Genomic DNA, 17251 nt, shown 5'->3' on the forward strand with positions numbered 1-17251 from the left:
ATTGCTCAAGCTCAGTAAATTTGGTTGAGAGTCATTGATGGACACCAATTTTCAAATGTCTTCAAGAATAGCTTTCCAAGAGGTGTTGAGTGTTCCTTCGTGGTCCAGCTTCATTCCTGAGGCTGGAACACTCAGGAATTTGCTTGAAAATCAGACACAAGGTTTAAATATTGCTGTCCATCAATGACTCCCATCCAAATGTACTGAGCTTGGGCTATTTTTTACAAAAACAATGGATAAATGTTGCCCTAAGAGTTTGTAGAGTGCAAAGTTTGCAGAATCTTATTGAAAATGATACACAGCTGTCATGGCTGCCGAAGGTGTTTCCACCAAGTGTTAACTCTGGGGTGTGAAGACACAATCAAGACATTTTATTTATTTATTTTTTATTTTTTTTGGAACATGTTCTATTATTTTTCTTTTAACTTTGAAAATGTGGAGTAGGGTGTGTAGATCAGCGTTTATTCCCTGCTGAGATGTCATTTTAAGGCAGCAAAATGTAAAGACTGTGCAAGGGGTGTATAGATATTCACTAGCGACTGTACACACATTACACACTGACATGCACTCAGCGCTGAATGCAGCAGCACACCGGTGGAAGATTCACATGCTTGACACACACACACACACAACTCAACATCTACACACACTTAGCACGCACGTACGCGCACATACACCCACACACCCGCACACTCGCACACCCGCACACACACACACACACACACACACACACACACACACACACACACACACACACACACACACACACACACACACACACACACACACACACACACACACACACACACACACACACACACACACACACACACACACGCGCGCACACACACACACCTCCAGCTTGGACAGCCAGCTGTCATCACTACGCTCAACTCACCCTCCACTGCCGTATGAAAGTAAATTAGTGGCATCATAAAGTATGCATACTGCAGTAACGATCTACTATCAGATCCATTTTCAACTCTACACTCAACACACTGACTCCAGTGGGAGAATACATTTCAGCTCCGTCCACGCCTTACCGAAACAGACATACTCATTCAACCTTGAGAGGTGATCGAACAAAATCTGTCATTAAAAGAAATCTGTCTATCAACATGTAAACAAGCCAGCGAGGCCCAAAACTTGGTACTGTGTGTGTGTGTGTATGTATGTGTGTGTGTGTATGTCTGTGTGTGTGTGTGTGTGTTTGTCTGTGTGGTGTCTGTGTCATGTATGCGTAATCCATTCAAATCTCACCAGTGTCGACAGTGAAGCAAGTGGAGTGGAACTTGCCCATGTAGAACTCCACTCCGATGATGGCAAACATGAGTATGGCGAAGAAGAGCAGCATGCCTATCTGGAGCAGAGGCACCATGGCCTTCATGATAGACTTCAATACCACCTGAAGACCTGTGGAGAGAGATGGACCGGGGTAGAGAGAGAGGTCGATGGGGTGGAGGGGGAAGGATAAAAGTTTAGGGGGAGGGAGAGATGTGCAGGGGGTAAGGGAGAGAGGTGGAAGGGGGAGAGAGAGAGTTGGAGGGGGTAGGGAGAGAGGTGGAGGGGGTAGGGAAAGAAGTGGAAGGACGAGGGAGAGAGTTGGAGGCGGAATGGAGAGAGGGGTCGCCATTGGTATTTGGTCCATGTAAGATACAATAAGATATGTTATTTGTCTAATCCGTTTGTGTTTGTGTTTTGAAAAGCGAATGATCTGTATAAAAAAATCTTGAATCTTTCATTCATGCAATAAAGTTGTGGTGCACAATGAGCGACCTTTGACCTGTTGTTGATGTCAATGACTTACTGGGGATGCCAGACACCAGTTTGAGAGGTCTGAGTACTCTCACCGCCCGCAGAGTTCTCAGGTCAAAGTCTGAGCCCACCGTAGCCAGGATCCTGTTCAGGTACACACAAGGCAACGGAAGGAGAGTCAGCTGAGTGCATTCAGAAGACGCATGTCTACTCAGGGCCATATTCAGAACCTATGACACAGCCTATAGCATAATAAATACTGTTTGATTACATGTGCTATCAAATTTGAATCCGCCTGATTCCCCCTTTCACTCTCTCTCTCTCTCTCTCTCTCAAGATATGTTCCCAGTGGAGCAGCGAGCAGCGAGCAGGTCATTGCGAGTGAACGTCAGCTTCAGAGCCACAGCTGGAAGGCTGCATCAGGCCGCATTAGAAGCAGAAGCACATGGAGGGGAGACAATTAAGTGCTGCACTAAAACCCACTGAAACCCACGCTCTGGGCTGGAGAGAGGGAGAGAGAGAGAGAGAGAGAGAGAGAGAGAGAGAGAGAGAGAGAGAGAGAGAGAGAGAGGGGCAGGCAGAGAGAGAGGCAGAGAGAGAGAGAGAGAGAGAGAGAGAGAGAGAGAGAGAGAGAGAGAGAGAGAGAGAGAGAGAGAGAGAGAGAGAGAGAGAGAGAGAGAGAGAGAGAGAGAGAGAGAGAAAGAGAGAGACACAGAGAGACACAGAGAGACACAGAGAGACACAGAGACAGAGACAGAGACAGAGACAGAGACAGAGACAGAGACAGAGACAGAGAGAGAGACAGAGAGAGAGAGAGAGAGAGAGAGAGAGAGAGAGAGAGAGAGAGAGAGAGAGAGAGAGAGAGAGAGAGAGAGAGAGAGAGAGAGAGAGAGAGAGAGAGAGAGAGCAGGCAGAGAGAGAGGCAGAGAGAGAGAGAGAGAGAGAGAGAGACAGAGAGAGAGAGAGAGAGAGAGAGAGAGAGAGAGAGAGAGAGAGAGAGAGAGAGAGAGAGAGAGAGAGAGAGAGAGAGAGAGAGAGAGAGAGAGAGAGAGAAAGAGAGAGAGACACAGAGAGACACAGAGAGACACAGAGACAGAGACAGAGACAGAGACAGAGACAGAGAGAGAGAGAGAGAGAGAGAGAGAGAGAGAGAGAGAGAGAGAGAGAGAGAGAGAGAGAGAGAGAGAGAGAGAGACAGACAGACAGACAGACAGACAGACAGACAGACAGACAGACAGACAGACAGACAGACAGACAGACAGACAGACAGAGATAGAGAGACAGACAGCCAGACAGACAGAATTGGAAGGACAGGTAGAGAAGGAGAGGCGGACAGAGAGGGAGATATATATGTGTTATTGTGAGGAGAGAGGGAGTAGGAGGACAGGATATAGCACATGAATATAAATAACAACATAATGAATTAAGCTAAATAGAGGGAGGATAGAGAGGATGAGGGATCGAGGAGAAGAGAGAGAGATGTGGAGTTGCTTTATGGGTTGAGAGATCATGCAGAGTGTTGGAGGGTAAAGGCATTATGCATCATTACATGTGACAGAGTTGTCTCAACACCCCCACTGTGCATCCACACACACACACACACACACACACACACACACACACACACACACACACACACACACACACACACACACACACACACACACACACACACACACACACACACACACACACACACACATACGCGCACACACACACACACACACACACACACACACACACACACACACACACACACACACACACACACACACACACACACACACACACACACACACACACACACACACACACACACACACATACGCGCACACACACACACACACACATTTCCTTGTGAAAACACAAGGAAATACCCTTGGAAAGTATTGGCAAACATTTGGAAATACTCATACTGTATTTGAAAATACTCATACTGTATTTGGAAATACTCATACTGTTTTTGAAAATACTCATACTGTATTTGAAAATACTCATACTGCATTTGGAAATACTCATACTGTATTTGGAAATACTCATACTGTTTTTGAAAATACTCATACTGTATTTGAAAATACTCATACTGTATTTGGAAATACTCATACTGTATTTGGAAATACTCATACTGTATTTGGAAATACTCAAATACAGATACAAATAAGTACTCCTGCACTCCCATGCATTTGGTCTGTTTGGTTTTGTAAATACTTTGAAATACTTCAAATAGATGTCGTTGCTTTGACCCACATTATTTGAAAATACTCAAATACACAAAAAACAAGTATTTAATAGACATGTATTTGAACCCAGGTCTGACACACAGGTTGGCGCAGACACAATCAATGTCCGTGTTAATCTCAATATCAAATATCAAAATACTGAATCAAACCTACAGCTTACAGAGCAAGTAGCTACAGCTCCCTCTGTTGATAAACGCAGAGGACTGCACTGCCAGCGTGTCTGAGCACACCTTCCAGTCCAGGGCTAAGCTGTCAGAGTAACACACACACACACACACACACACACACACACACACACACACACACACACACACACACACACACACACACACACACACACACACACACACACACACACACACACACACACACACACACACACACACACACACTGACTGGGCACATGGGTGCGTGTGTGAGTTATGAGCCCACAGGACCCAGACAATAGAGTCCACCGCACACTCTGTATCAGCACAGACACGTGGTGTGACTCACAGCGCCAGACACACACACAGCCACACAAACACACACACACACACACAGAGGGTACTCAGAGAGAGAAAGAGACAGACAGACAGAGTGAGAGAGGAGAGAGATAGGGAGATGGAGAGGGGGAGAGAGAGAACGAAAGAAAGTTGGAGAGAGAGCGCGGGAAAAGAGTGAGCGAGAGATAGAGACAGAGCGATCCCGGCGAGGCCTCACACCACTGTGTCAGTAACAGACAGGTCAAGTCACAAAATAACGAGCACAGGCTAGGCAGGAGACGCCAGATATGTGCTCGACATGACTCTATTTTGACCATAAGACAAAACCAGACACTAGAAGTTAGGTACTGCACAAAGGTTACGGTCGGTAAGAATCAGTTTAATGATATACAATATGTTGTAATGTATCATTGAATTTGATAGGTTTAATATCATAATAATGGATCAGCCCGAATCAACAATGAAACGTGCGTGCGTGCGTGCGTGCGTGCGTGTGTGAATATGTGTGTGTGTGTGTGCGTGCGTGTGCGTGTGTGAGTGTTGGGGACATGAGGGCATGGTTTTTATGTGTGAGGGGCAGACAGCCAGCTCGGAGCTGAAGAGGAGTGGGTTTTAATATCCCTTTCTCATCACCACAGTATATCTATGTGGGCGCCAGGCGATGCCACAGGAAATATGGTGGAAGATGCTATCGGCCATTAGTCACACAGTCAGACGGCAGACAAATACACAAAGACACACACACACACGCACACACATACACGAGCACACACACACACACACTGATGAATGCATGGACACACACACATTTATTTCCTCTTGTGGGTCCTTGGTGATGTTTCCCTATCCTGTGGCAGTCACCCCTTATCAGTATACCAAATATAGCATATGGCAGAACTCTTAAGCATATATTGTGGAGAGCTTTCAACTGTATGGACCTTTGGACTGAACCCACTAACTTGGGACTGGGGCTGTTCTCATATGACATATAACTGCCCAGCAAGCACATTTGGTTCCTTGGAAGTTGTGGGAACGTACGTTTTTGGTTTCACATTGGTTGTGGGAACAAAACCATATGTTTCCTGACCGGAAAAAAACAGAATGTTCTTTAAACATTCTGAGAACAGAAATGAACATTTTGACTGTTCAGGGAATTTTGATGTTTAGGTTTCAGGGAGGTTCTGAGAAAATTGTACTCTGGTTCCTAGAAAGTTTTTCTGGAAGGTTTTATTAATGCTCTGAGATCGTAAATGATAAATTATTTGGAGGTTTTTGATGAACTTCTTTAAAACGTTCACTTAATATTTCAATAAGACTCTTAATAACACTGCTACTTTATTTTGGGTTTTTTGAACTCCAAGAACAGATATGACACACGGACATTCATTTCCTTATTAATAATTTCCTTATTAATAATTTCCTTATTAATCGGCCAAGAGGTGTGTGAATCTGAGGGGTCTTTGACCTGGTTTGCTAACTTCCTCTCTCAAAGAGTGCAGTGTATAAAGTTAGAAAATCTGCTGTCTCAGCCACTGCCTGTCACCAAGAGAGTACCCCAAGACTCAATCCTAGGCCCCACACTCTTATCAATTTACATCAACAACATAGCTCAAGCAGTAGGAAGCTCTCTCATCCATTTACGTGCAGGTGATAGAGTCTTATACTCAGCTGGCCCCTCCCCGGATTTTGTGTTAAATGATCTACAACAAACAGCTTTCTTAGTCTCCAACAAGCTTTCTCTACCCTTAACCTTGTTCAGAACACCTCCATAACAAAGGTCATGTGGTTTCGTAAGAAGAATGCCCCTCTTCCCACAGGTGTTTTTGAGGGTTTAGAGCTTGAGGTAGTCACCTCATACAAGTACTTGGGAGTATGGCTAGACGGTGTCCTGTCATTCTCTCAGCACATACAGTATCAAACCTGCAGGCTAAAGTTAAATCTAGACTTGGTTTCCTCTATCATAATCACTCCTCTTTCACTCCAGATGCCAAACTAACCCTGATTCAGATGACCATCCTACCCATGCTAGATTACGGAGACATCATTTATAGATTGGTAGGTACGGGTGATCTCGAGCGGCTAGATGTTCTTTACCATTCGGCCATCAGATTTTCCACCAATGCTCCTTATAGGACACATCACTGCACTCTATACTCCTCTGTAAACTGGTCATCTCTGTATACCCGTCGCAAGACCCACTGGTTGATGGTTATTTATAAAAACCCTCTTAGGCCTCACTCCCCCCTATCTGAGATGTCTACTGCAGCCCTCATCCTCCACATACAACACCTGTTCTGCCAGTCACATTCTGTTATAGGTCCCCAAAGCACACACATCCCTGGGTCGCTCCTCTTTTCAGTTTGCTGCAGCTAGTGACTGGAACGAGCTGCAACAAACACTCAAACTGGACAGTTTTATCTCCATCTCTTCATTCAAATACTCATTCATGGACACTCTTACTGACAGTTGTGGCTGCTTCGCGTGATGTATTGTTGTCTCTACCTTCTTCACCTTTGTGCTGTTGACTGTGCCCAATAATGCTTGTACCATGTTTTGTGCTGCTACCATGTTGTGTTGCTACCATGTTGTTGCTATGTTGTGTTCCTACCATGCTGTGTTGTCATGTGTTGATGCCTTGCTATGTTGTTGTCTTTAGGCCTCTCTTTATGAAGGTGTGTTGTCTCTCTTGCTTCGATGTGTGTTTTGTCCTATATTTATATTGTTTTTTAGTTTTTTAAATCCCAGGCCCCCGTCCCCGCAGGAGGCCTTTTGCCTTTTGATAGGCCGTCATTGTACATCTCTTTATTGGGTGACACAGAATCAGTGCAAGTCAAACCTACTGTATGATATTCTGTTCCATGAAATGAGTCCACTGCACCACCAGGATGGAGCTAACATGCTATGTTTTTTGACACATACAAAGCTGTTCATTTAGTACTGTCACGTCATTCAAGAGAAGAAGGTGAGAAGGTGCAGCGTGGTACGTGTTCATAATTAATTTAGTACTGTCACGTCATTCAAGAGAAGAAGGTGAGAAGGTGCAGCGTGGTACGTGTTCATAATTAATTTAGTACTGTCACGTCATTCAAGAGAAGAAGGTGAGAAGGTGCAGCGTGGTACGTGTTCATAATTAATTTAGTACTGTCACGTCATTCAAGAGAAGAAGGTGAGAAGGTGCAGCGTGGTACGTGTTCATAATTAATTTAGTACTGTCACGTCATTCAAGAGAAGAAGGTGAGAAGGTGCAGCGTGGTACGTGTTCATAATTAATTTAGTACTGTCACGTCATTCAAGAGAAGAAGGTGAGAAGGTGCAGCGTGGTACGTGTTCATAATTAATTTAGTACTGTCACGTCATTCAAGAGAAGAAGGTGAGAAGGTGCAGCGTGGTACGTGTTCATAATTAATTTAGTACTGTCACGTCATTCAAGAGAAGAAGGTGAGAAGGTGCAGCGTGGTACGGGTTCATAATTAATTTAGTACTGTCACGTCATTCAAGAGAAGAAGGTGAGAAGGTGCAGCGTGGTACGTGTTCATAATTAATTTAGTACTGTCACGTCATTCAAGAGAAGAAGGTGAGAAGGTGCAGCGTGGTACGGGTTCATAATTAATTTAGTACTGTCACGTCATTCAAAAATGACAAAAAGAATAACCAAAACAGTTCTGTCTGGTACAGATACGAAACAGAAAACAACTACCCACAAAACCCATGTGGGCAAGAGCTACCTAAGTATGGTTCTCAATCAGAGACAACGACAGACAGCTGTCCCTGATTGAGAACCATACCCGGCCAAAAACAAAATACAAAAACATAGAAAAAAGAACATAGAATGCCCACCCTCGTCACACCCTGGCCTAACCAAAATAGAGAATTAAAAGCCTCTCTATGGCCAGGACGTGACAGTACTACCCCCCCCCCCGGCCGCAAAACTCTAAAGGGGAGGGTCCGGGTGGGCCTTCTTTAGGGCGGAGGCTCGGGTGCTAAATAATAGCCTAGTTAAGTAAAGGTTAAATACATAAATACATGAATTTTCCAAAGTCAAGCAACTATCCTGCACCATTCCCAGAACATTTTAGGAATGCTTACAGATGGTAGGCAATTATGGTCACAGTTATGAAAACGTATGACAATAAAGAGGCCTTTCTACTGACTCCAAAAGAACACCAAAAGAAAGATGCCCAGTGTCCCTGCTCATCTGCGTGAACGTGCCTTAGGCATGCTGCAAGGAGGCACGAGGACTGCAGATGTGGCCAGGGCAATAAATTGCAATGTCCGTATTGTGAGATGGCTAAGACAGCGCTTACAGGGAGACAGGACGGACAGCTGATTGTCCTCGCAGTGGCAGACCACGTGTAACAACACCTGCACAGGATCGATACATCCAAATATAACACCTGCGAGGAAGGGTGGCAACAACAACTGCCTGAGTTACACCAAGAACACACAATCCCTCCATCAGTGCTCAGTGAGGCTGTACTGAGGGCTTGTAGAACTGTTGTAAGGTAGGTCCTCACCAGACATCACCGGCAACAACGTTGCCTATGGGCACAAACCCACCATCGCTGGACCAGACAGGACTGGCAAAAAGTGCTCTTCACAGACGAGTCGCGGTTTTGTCTCACCAGGGGTGCTGGTCGGATTCGCGTTTATCGTCGAAAGGAATGAGCGTTACACTGAGGCCTGTACTCTGGAGTGGGAGCGATTTGGAGGTGGAGGGTCCGTCATGGTCTTGGGCGTTGTGTCACAGCATCATCGGACTGAGCTTGTTGTCATTGCAGGCAATCTCAATGCTGTGTGTTGCAGGGAAGACATCCTCCTCCCTCATGTGGTACCCTTCCTGCAGGCTCATCCTGACATGACCCTGCAGCATGACAGTGCCACCAACCATACTGCTCATTCTGTGTGTGATTTCATGCAAGACAGCAATGTCAGTGTTCTACCATGGCCAGCCAAGAGCCTGGATCTCAATCCCATTGAGCACATCTGGGACCTGTTGGATCGGAGGGTGAGGGCTAGGTCCATTCCCCCCAGAAATGTCCGGGAATTGTCAGGTGCCTTGGTGGAAGAGTGGGGTATCATCTCACAGCAAGAACTGCCAAATCTGGTGCAGTCCATGAGGATGCACTGCAGTTCTTAATGCAGCTGGTGGCCACACCAGATACTGACTGTTACTTTTGATTTTGATCCCCCCTTTGTTCAGGGACACATTATTCCATTTCTGTTAGTCACATGTCTGTGGAACTTGTTCAGTTTATGTCTCAGTTGTTGAATCTTGTCATGTCCATACAAATATTGACACACGTTAAGTTCGCTGAAAATAAATGCAGTGGACAGTGAGAGGACGTTTCTTTTTTTGCTGAGTTCATATTCTACATTGTCTACAGCTCTGTTCCTAGTAGCTAACAGGACATGGCTTAGACTGGATGACAGGCAGCCCTGTGGTAGGCAGAGTCTTCACACCAAATCACACACCAAGGGGAGGTACCTGGGAGAAACACCACTGCTACTATGTTTACACAGAGCCACAAAGGAAATGTGCTCTTACATGACAGATTTCCCTCCGCAGCAGGAGAGGGGAGGCTTGAGGAGGTATAGTACCTACCTACTTTCTCTCTCCACCACTGTCACCGATACCTGTCGCTGCCCTCTGCTATTGGACCTGTGTGGCTCAGTTGGTAGAGTACGGCACTTTCAACGCCAAGACCGTAGCTTCGATTCCTGCTGGGGCCCCCCATGCAAAAAAGTATGCACACATTACTATAAGTATCTTTGGATGAAATCGTCTGCTAAATTGCATATTGGATTGAGGTAGATGAGGCAAGCTATTAGGAGCCGCAGGCTGACGGTAAAGCTGCATCATCGAGGTCTGATTAGACCATCTGGTTGTAAATGCCCGTAACAACATTACTGACAAATTAGTCATAAATGTCATCAGCCAGACTATTTCACTGATTGAGTCTTGAAGCTGACATTGTGAGGGTAGGTTTAGCTGTCGATGCGTCCAGGCTGCTCTCCTCCTGCCTCTACTATGTTAGCCTGTTACCTGAGCATGCCTCAGTGGCTCTGGAGACTGTGTGAGAATACAGCACCTCCTTCCTTCCTCCGGCTCCGCACAGCAGAGAGAGAGAGAGAGATAAATAAAGGGAGAGTGGCAGAGAGAAGGAGAGAAAGGTGTCTCGTCCTTCGTGGGTGAGTGAAACACTTTAATTACTGAAACGTTGACAGCCAGGCTGGGGGCAGCGATTGAGTTCTTCACACGTCCTGACTAAAGGAGACGCCACTCCCAGAGGAGAGGACAGTGGTGTGAGCACAGTGATGACAGCCTGACTGACTGACTATCCGAGGAGAGAGGACCACTGGCTGGGACAACTAACGGCTGCCTGGCTTTCTACCTGATCCGATGCCTGACTGCCTGCCTGCCTGCCTGTCTGCCTGTCTGCTTGTCTGCCTAGCTGGCTGGCTGCATGGTTGCATGGCTATCTAGCTGTCGACCTGTCTGTCTCTTGATGGGCCAAAGGCTTTATTCCAGACCTACACCATGATAGAGGCAGACAGAATGCTTGGCTGTCTGTATAGTTGTCTTTCTTAATTTCTCTGAATGCAAAAAAAAAACACACACACACACACAGAGACACGACATACACTGTGAGCTGGCCATTAGACACAGCCCATTTCTTGCCAATTAGGGCTAATACATTTCTGCCATCTACTTTAATAGAAAGGGACCCCCGTCAAGTCTACCAATCGTGTGGAGGCGGTCTTCAACGTGTCATATCCTGTTAGTCTGCTAGGTGGGGGTCATTTCATCAGCAAAGCCTTGACCGCAGCCTCAAGCCACCAAGTGATCTGAGAAGACAGCCGTGCCGAGACGGAAACGGAGAGAGGCATTTCCCACAATGCCCCATAAGAACAGGTCTAATGAACTCATCGTGCCTGCCAAGGCACCTTTGGATCAAATACGGCCGGCTGCCCGTGGCAGTCGCATGGCTGTGATTAACGGCGCTCATCATACAGAGAGACGAGACACTTCCAGATTAGAGCCATAAACATCGAACACATCAAAGACCAGGATAGGAGAGCCAGACAAACCCAACTGTCCAGCCAAGATCAACAATACACAGATTCAAAAGTAAAATGTTAATGTCTGTTCTCTTTCTCCTAGTCTTGCGTAGCCAAACTTCGCATTCTCTCATTCAGCCTGCATCACATGGACCTGGAGAACCTAGAAGCTTGACATGCAAGGCTGTCTTTCTCCTGGTTATCTTACTGTTGTCGTGGGCAGATGCGGTGTCTTTCTAGAAATATATATTCTCTGGGTTGAGTGTTGAGCAGCGCAGCTTGAGCAGTGATGCCATTGTCGCAGCAGGCAGACAGGGTACAATGTGTTCTCCTGTGAGACCTCCCGTACTGTAGACTCAGGTGAGAGGTTGAAGTCTGAGCCAGTCTTATGCCTGATCCCACATCAGTCAATTAACACAGCAGTTAATGCAGCAGAGCTCGGAACATTTGTTACCCTTACAGAAAAACCACATGATTCCACATCTGGAAAATCACGATTTCACCTGAAATTTCACGTTTTGACATTTATAGATTAATGTTGTCACATGTTACCACATTAACTTCACATCAGTATACCAAACATTCGGTACACCTTCCTAATATTGAGTTACACCCCTCCATTTTCCCTCAGAACACTCTCAATTCGTCGGGGCATGGACTCAAGGTGTCGTAAGTGTTCAACAGGATGCTGGCCCATGTTGACTCCAATGCTTCCCACAGTTGTGTCCGGTTGGCTGGATGTCCTTAAGGGCGGTGGACTATTCTTTATACACACGGGGACCTGTTGAGCGTAAACCCATCAGCGTTGCAGTTCTTGACACAAACCGCCTTGCATCTATGACCGTAACCCATTCAAAAGGCACTTCAATCGTTTTGTCTTGCCCATTAAAACTCTGAATGACACACATACACACTCCATGCCTCAATTGTCTCAAGGCTTAAAAATCCTTTACCGTGTCTCCTTCAACAACACTGACTGAAGTGGATTTAACAAGTGACACCAATAAGGGATCATAGCTTTCACCTGGTCAGTCTGCGTCATAGAAAGAGCAGGTGTTCTTAATGTTTTGTGCACTCAGTGTAAGATTATATGTGATCACATGAAAACATGTGTTTTTGGAACAGTTCACTTGTTTTCACATGTGAAATTCATGTCATTTTCCCATAAGGGTAACAACAACTGCTTCCTGAGCACCGATGACGTGGACGTCAATTAAGGTAGCCCCAGCACCTCTCCAATTCTTTTTCGTTTTTTTTGTATACATTTTGTCATATTTCAATATCTTTTTTTCCATTTTCGAATTAAATATACCTTCCTGCAACCCGCCTAACCCAATGTGGTCCGGATCTGCTATTTTTTAGACCTTATAACTGGAACCTCCATCAGAAGCTTGCCATCAGAAGCTAGCCAGCTAATAAGCTACTAGCTATTTAGTCATTGTTAGCCACTGCTAGCGGTCTTTAGCCCAATTGTCCCACCCCCCACACATGCGGAGACCGCACCTAGCATAACTGGCGCCTCAACCTCTCTCACAGTCACTCAATGCCTAGGTTTACCCCCACTGTACTCGCACCCTACCATACCCTTGTCTGTACATTATGCCCTGAATCTGTCCTACCACTCCCAGAAATCTGCTCCTTCTATTCTCTGTTCCCAAAGCACTAGACGACCAGTTCTATTAGCCTATAACCGTACCCTCAGCCTACTCCTCCTCTGTTCCTCTGGTGATGTAGAGGTTAACCCAGGCCCTGTGTGTCCCCAGCCACTCTCATTTGTTGACTTCTGCAACTGTAAAAGCCTTGGATTCATGCATGAAGCCTCCTCCCAAGTTTACTTTATTCACTGCTTTAGCACACTCCGCTAACCCTGATGTCCTAGCTGTGTCTGAATCACGGTTTAGGAAGGCCACCAAAAATCCTGAAATTTCCATCCCCAATTACAACATTTTCCGTCAAGACAGAGCTGCTAAAGAGGGCGAAATTGCAATCTACTGTAGAGATCTGTCATACTATCCAGGTCTGTGCCCAAACAGTTCAAACTTCTACTTTTAAAGATCTCTACAGAAATAAGTCCCTCACTGTTGCCGCTTGTTATAGACCCCACTCAGTTCCCAGCTGTGCCCTGGACACTATATGTGAATTGATTGCCCCCCATCTATCGTCCGAGTTCGTACTGTAGGTGACCTAAATTGGGATATGATTATCACCCCGGCCGTCCTACAATCTAAACTAGATGCCCTCAATCTCACACAAATTATCAAGGAACCTACCAGGTACAACCCCAAATCCGTAAACATGGGCACCCTCATAGATATCATCCTGACCAAATTGCCCTCTAAATACACCTCTGCTGTTTTCAACCAGGATCTCTGTGATCACTGCCTCATTGCCTGTGTCCGTTATGGGTCAGCGGTCAAATGACCACCCCTCATCACTGTCAAACGCTCCTTAAAACACTTCTGCGAGTAGGCCTTTCTAATCAACCTGGCCCGGGTATCCTGGAAGGATATTGACCTGATCCCGTCAGTAGAGAATGCCTGGTTGTTCTTTAAAAGTGCTTTCCTCACCATCTTAAATTAACAAGCCCCTTTCAAAAAATGTAGAACTAAGAACAGATATAGCCCTTGTTCACTCCAGATTTGACTGCCCTTGACTAGCACAAAAACATTCTGTGGCGTACTGCACCAGCTTCAAATAGTCCCTGTGATATGCAACTTTTCAGGGAAGTCAGGAACCAATACGCAAAGTCAGTTAGGAAAGCTAAAACAAAGGCTAGATTTTTCAAACAGAAATTTGCATCCTGCAGCACTAATTCCCAAAAGTTTTGGGACACTGTAAAGTCCATGGAGAATAAGAGTACCTCCTCCCAGCTGCCCACTGCACTGAGATTAGGAAACACTGTCACCATGATAAATTCAAGATAATCGAGAATTTCAATAAGCATTTCTCTACGGCTGGCCATGCTTTCTACCTGGCTACCCCAACCCCGGGCCAACAGCTCCGGGCCAACAGCTCCGGGCCAACAGCTCCGTACCCCCCGCAGCAACTGGCCCAAGCCCCCCCTGCTTCAACCAAATCCAGACAGCTGATGTTCTGAAAGAGCTGCAAAATCTGGATCCCTACAAATCAGCTGGGCTAGACAAACTGGACCCTCTCTTCCTAAAATGATCTGCCGCCATTGCTGCAACCCCTATTACTAGTCTGTTCAACCTCTCTTTCGTATCGTTTGAGATTCCTAAAGATTGGAAAGCGGCCGTGGTCATCCCCCTCTTCAAAGGGTGAGACACGCTAGACCCAAACTGTTAAAGACCTATATCCCATCCTGCCCTGCCTTTCTAAAGTCTTCGAAAGCCAAGTGAACAAACAAATCACCGACCATTTTGAATCCCACCGTACCTTCTCTGCTTCGCAATCTAGTTTCCGAGCTGGTCACGGGTGCACCTCAGCCATGCTCAAGGTCCAAAACGATATCATAACCGCCATCGATAAAAGACAGCATTTTGCAGCCGTCTTCATTGACCTGGCCAAGGCTTTCGACTCTGTCAATCACCGTATTCTTATCGGCAGACTCAACAGCCTTGGTTTCTCTAATGACTGCCTCGCCTGGTTCACAAACTACTTCGCAGATAGAGTTCAGTGTGTCAAATCGGAGGGCCTGTTGTCTGGACATCTGGCAGTCTCTATGGGGGTGCGACAGGGTTCAATTCTCAGGCAAACTATTTTCTCTGTGTATATCAATGATGTCGCTCTTGCTGAGGGTGATTCTTCGATCCACCTGTATACATCTGGCCCTTCTTTGGATACTGTGTTAACAAGTGACTGGAACAAATGGCAAAAATCACTGAAGTTGGAGACTTATATCTTCCTCAATAACTTTAAGCGTCAGCTGTCAGAGCAGCTTAGCGATCACTGCAGCTGCACACAGCCCATCTGTAAATAGCCCATCCATCCAACTACCTACCTCATCCCCGTATTTGTTTTTCTTTTTCTGCTCTTTTGCAACCCAATATTTCAAGTTGCACATCCTCTTCTGCACATCTATCACTCCAGTGCAAATGGCTAAATTGTAATTACTTCGCCACTATTGGCCTATTTATTGCCTTACCTCCTTACTCCATTTGCACACACTGTATACAGATGTTTCTATTGTGTTATTGACTGTACGTTTGTTTATCCCACGTGTAACTCTGTGTTTTGTCACACTGCTTTGCTTTATCTTGGCCAGGTCGCAGTTGTAAATGATAACTTGTTCTCAACTGACCTACCTGGTTAAATAAAGGTGAATTAAAAAATAAAAATAAAAATGCGAAAGACACATTTTGGTTGAATGCATCAGTTTGTGCAACCTACTAGGTAACCCCTTTCCCTTCCCTTCCCAGCCCACTAATGTACCACAAGCTGATCCTGCACTAATTGCAGAACATATCAAATAAGAGAGGGAAAAGGACTGAGATATGCATTTCCTTCCTTCTCCACACACCATAGAATGCTCTTAGCAGATGTGTTAAGTTAAATAAGGAAAGAAAAGCATGGCCGTTGGGTTTTGCCACACGGACTGGCTGACTTGATGACTAAACTAAAGCAAGCCTTAGCGCTCTCTTAGCACCGGTCACTAGTTCAAATCTTACAATTCTCCCCATAAGCCTCGTCAAAATAAATCACAAATCCTTATCATTTTTGTTAATATTGAATAAAATAGTGTGAAAAAAGCAGTGGCAGGCAGCCATTTCTGGAGTGAGGAATGATCTGCTCGGTGGCTGTAGGGGGGATACTGATTGTTAGAGACCAGAGCCTGCTGTGGTTGTGACACAAATTCCATTTGTGGTGAAGCATGGCCATGGCCTTGGGATATAGAGAGAGTTAGGGGCTGACGTCACAGTCTTATTATAGGCCGCTTCACCAAGGAACTCTGGAAAGGAAGGAAGGCACAGTGCCTGCTAATGAAAGGGGTCATCTGACCGTGTGAGAGAATCACCGAGTGCCCACAGTACTACATCACCCAGGGAGACTGGACCAGTGCTCGCCCATATACACTGAAACCAATTGGAGGCTCTTATCAATGTATATTATCGTATGTATGGCCTTGAAGTCCAGGCATCCTCTTGAGTCAGTAATGAGACTTGGGAGGATGGTACAGTGAAATTACTGTACGTAGTATAAGAACCTGATAGATGAGACTAAAATGAAATAGTGTACCTGTTAGCATATATGTGTGGTAACGTGTTAAAACAGACAACCTTTCTCCTTTTAAAAATGGTGTTGGTGCTCCCTCAAGCATCAATCTGAGTTTTCTCCCAATGGAATCAAAAGAAAATGTGTCACCTGTCTGTCCCCAGGGAAAGAGATGAGGAGATAAAAAGAGAGAGAGAGAGAGGAGTGAGAGAGAAGGAGAGAGAGAGATAGATAGAAAAGGAGAGGGAGAGAGAAGGAGAGAGAGAGAGATAGAAAAGGAGAGAGAGAGCAGAGAGAGAGAGAGAGAGAGAGATAGAAAAGGAGAGAGAGAGAGATAGAAAAGGTGAGAGAGTTAGAAAAGGTGAGAGAGAGATAGAAAAGGAGAGAGAGAGAGAAAAGGAGAGAGTGAGAGAGAGAGAGAGAGAGAGAGAGAGAGAGAGAGAGAGAGAGAGAGAGAGAGAGAGAGAGAGAGAGAGAGAGAGAGAGAGAGAGAGAGAGAGAGAGAGAGAGAGAGAGAGAGAGAGAGAGAGAGAGAGAGAG

General features: G+C 45.6%; 1 pseudogene; it reads right to left on the reverse strand.

Annotated features, from left to right (window-relative positions):
* Positions 1-17251, reverse strand: part of LOC124006935 — a 230217-nt pseudogene that overhangs the window by 143151 nt on the left and 69815 nt on the right.

This window comes from Oncorhynchus gorbuscha, linkage group LG20 (genome assembly GCF_021184085.1).
Source record: "Oncorhynchus gorbuscha isolate QuinsamMale2020 ecotype Even-year linkage group LG20, OgorEven_v1.0, whole genome shotgun sequence".
NCBI lineage: Eukaryota > Metazoa > Chordata > Actinopteri > Salmoniformes > Salmonidae > Oncorhynchus > Oncorhynchus gorbuscha.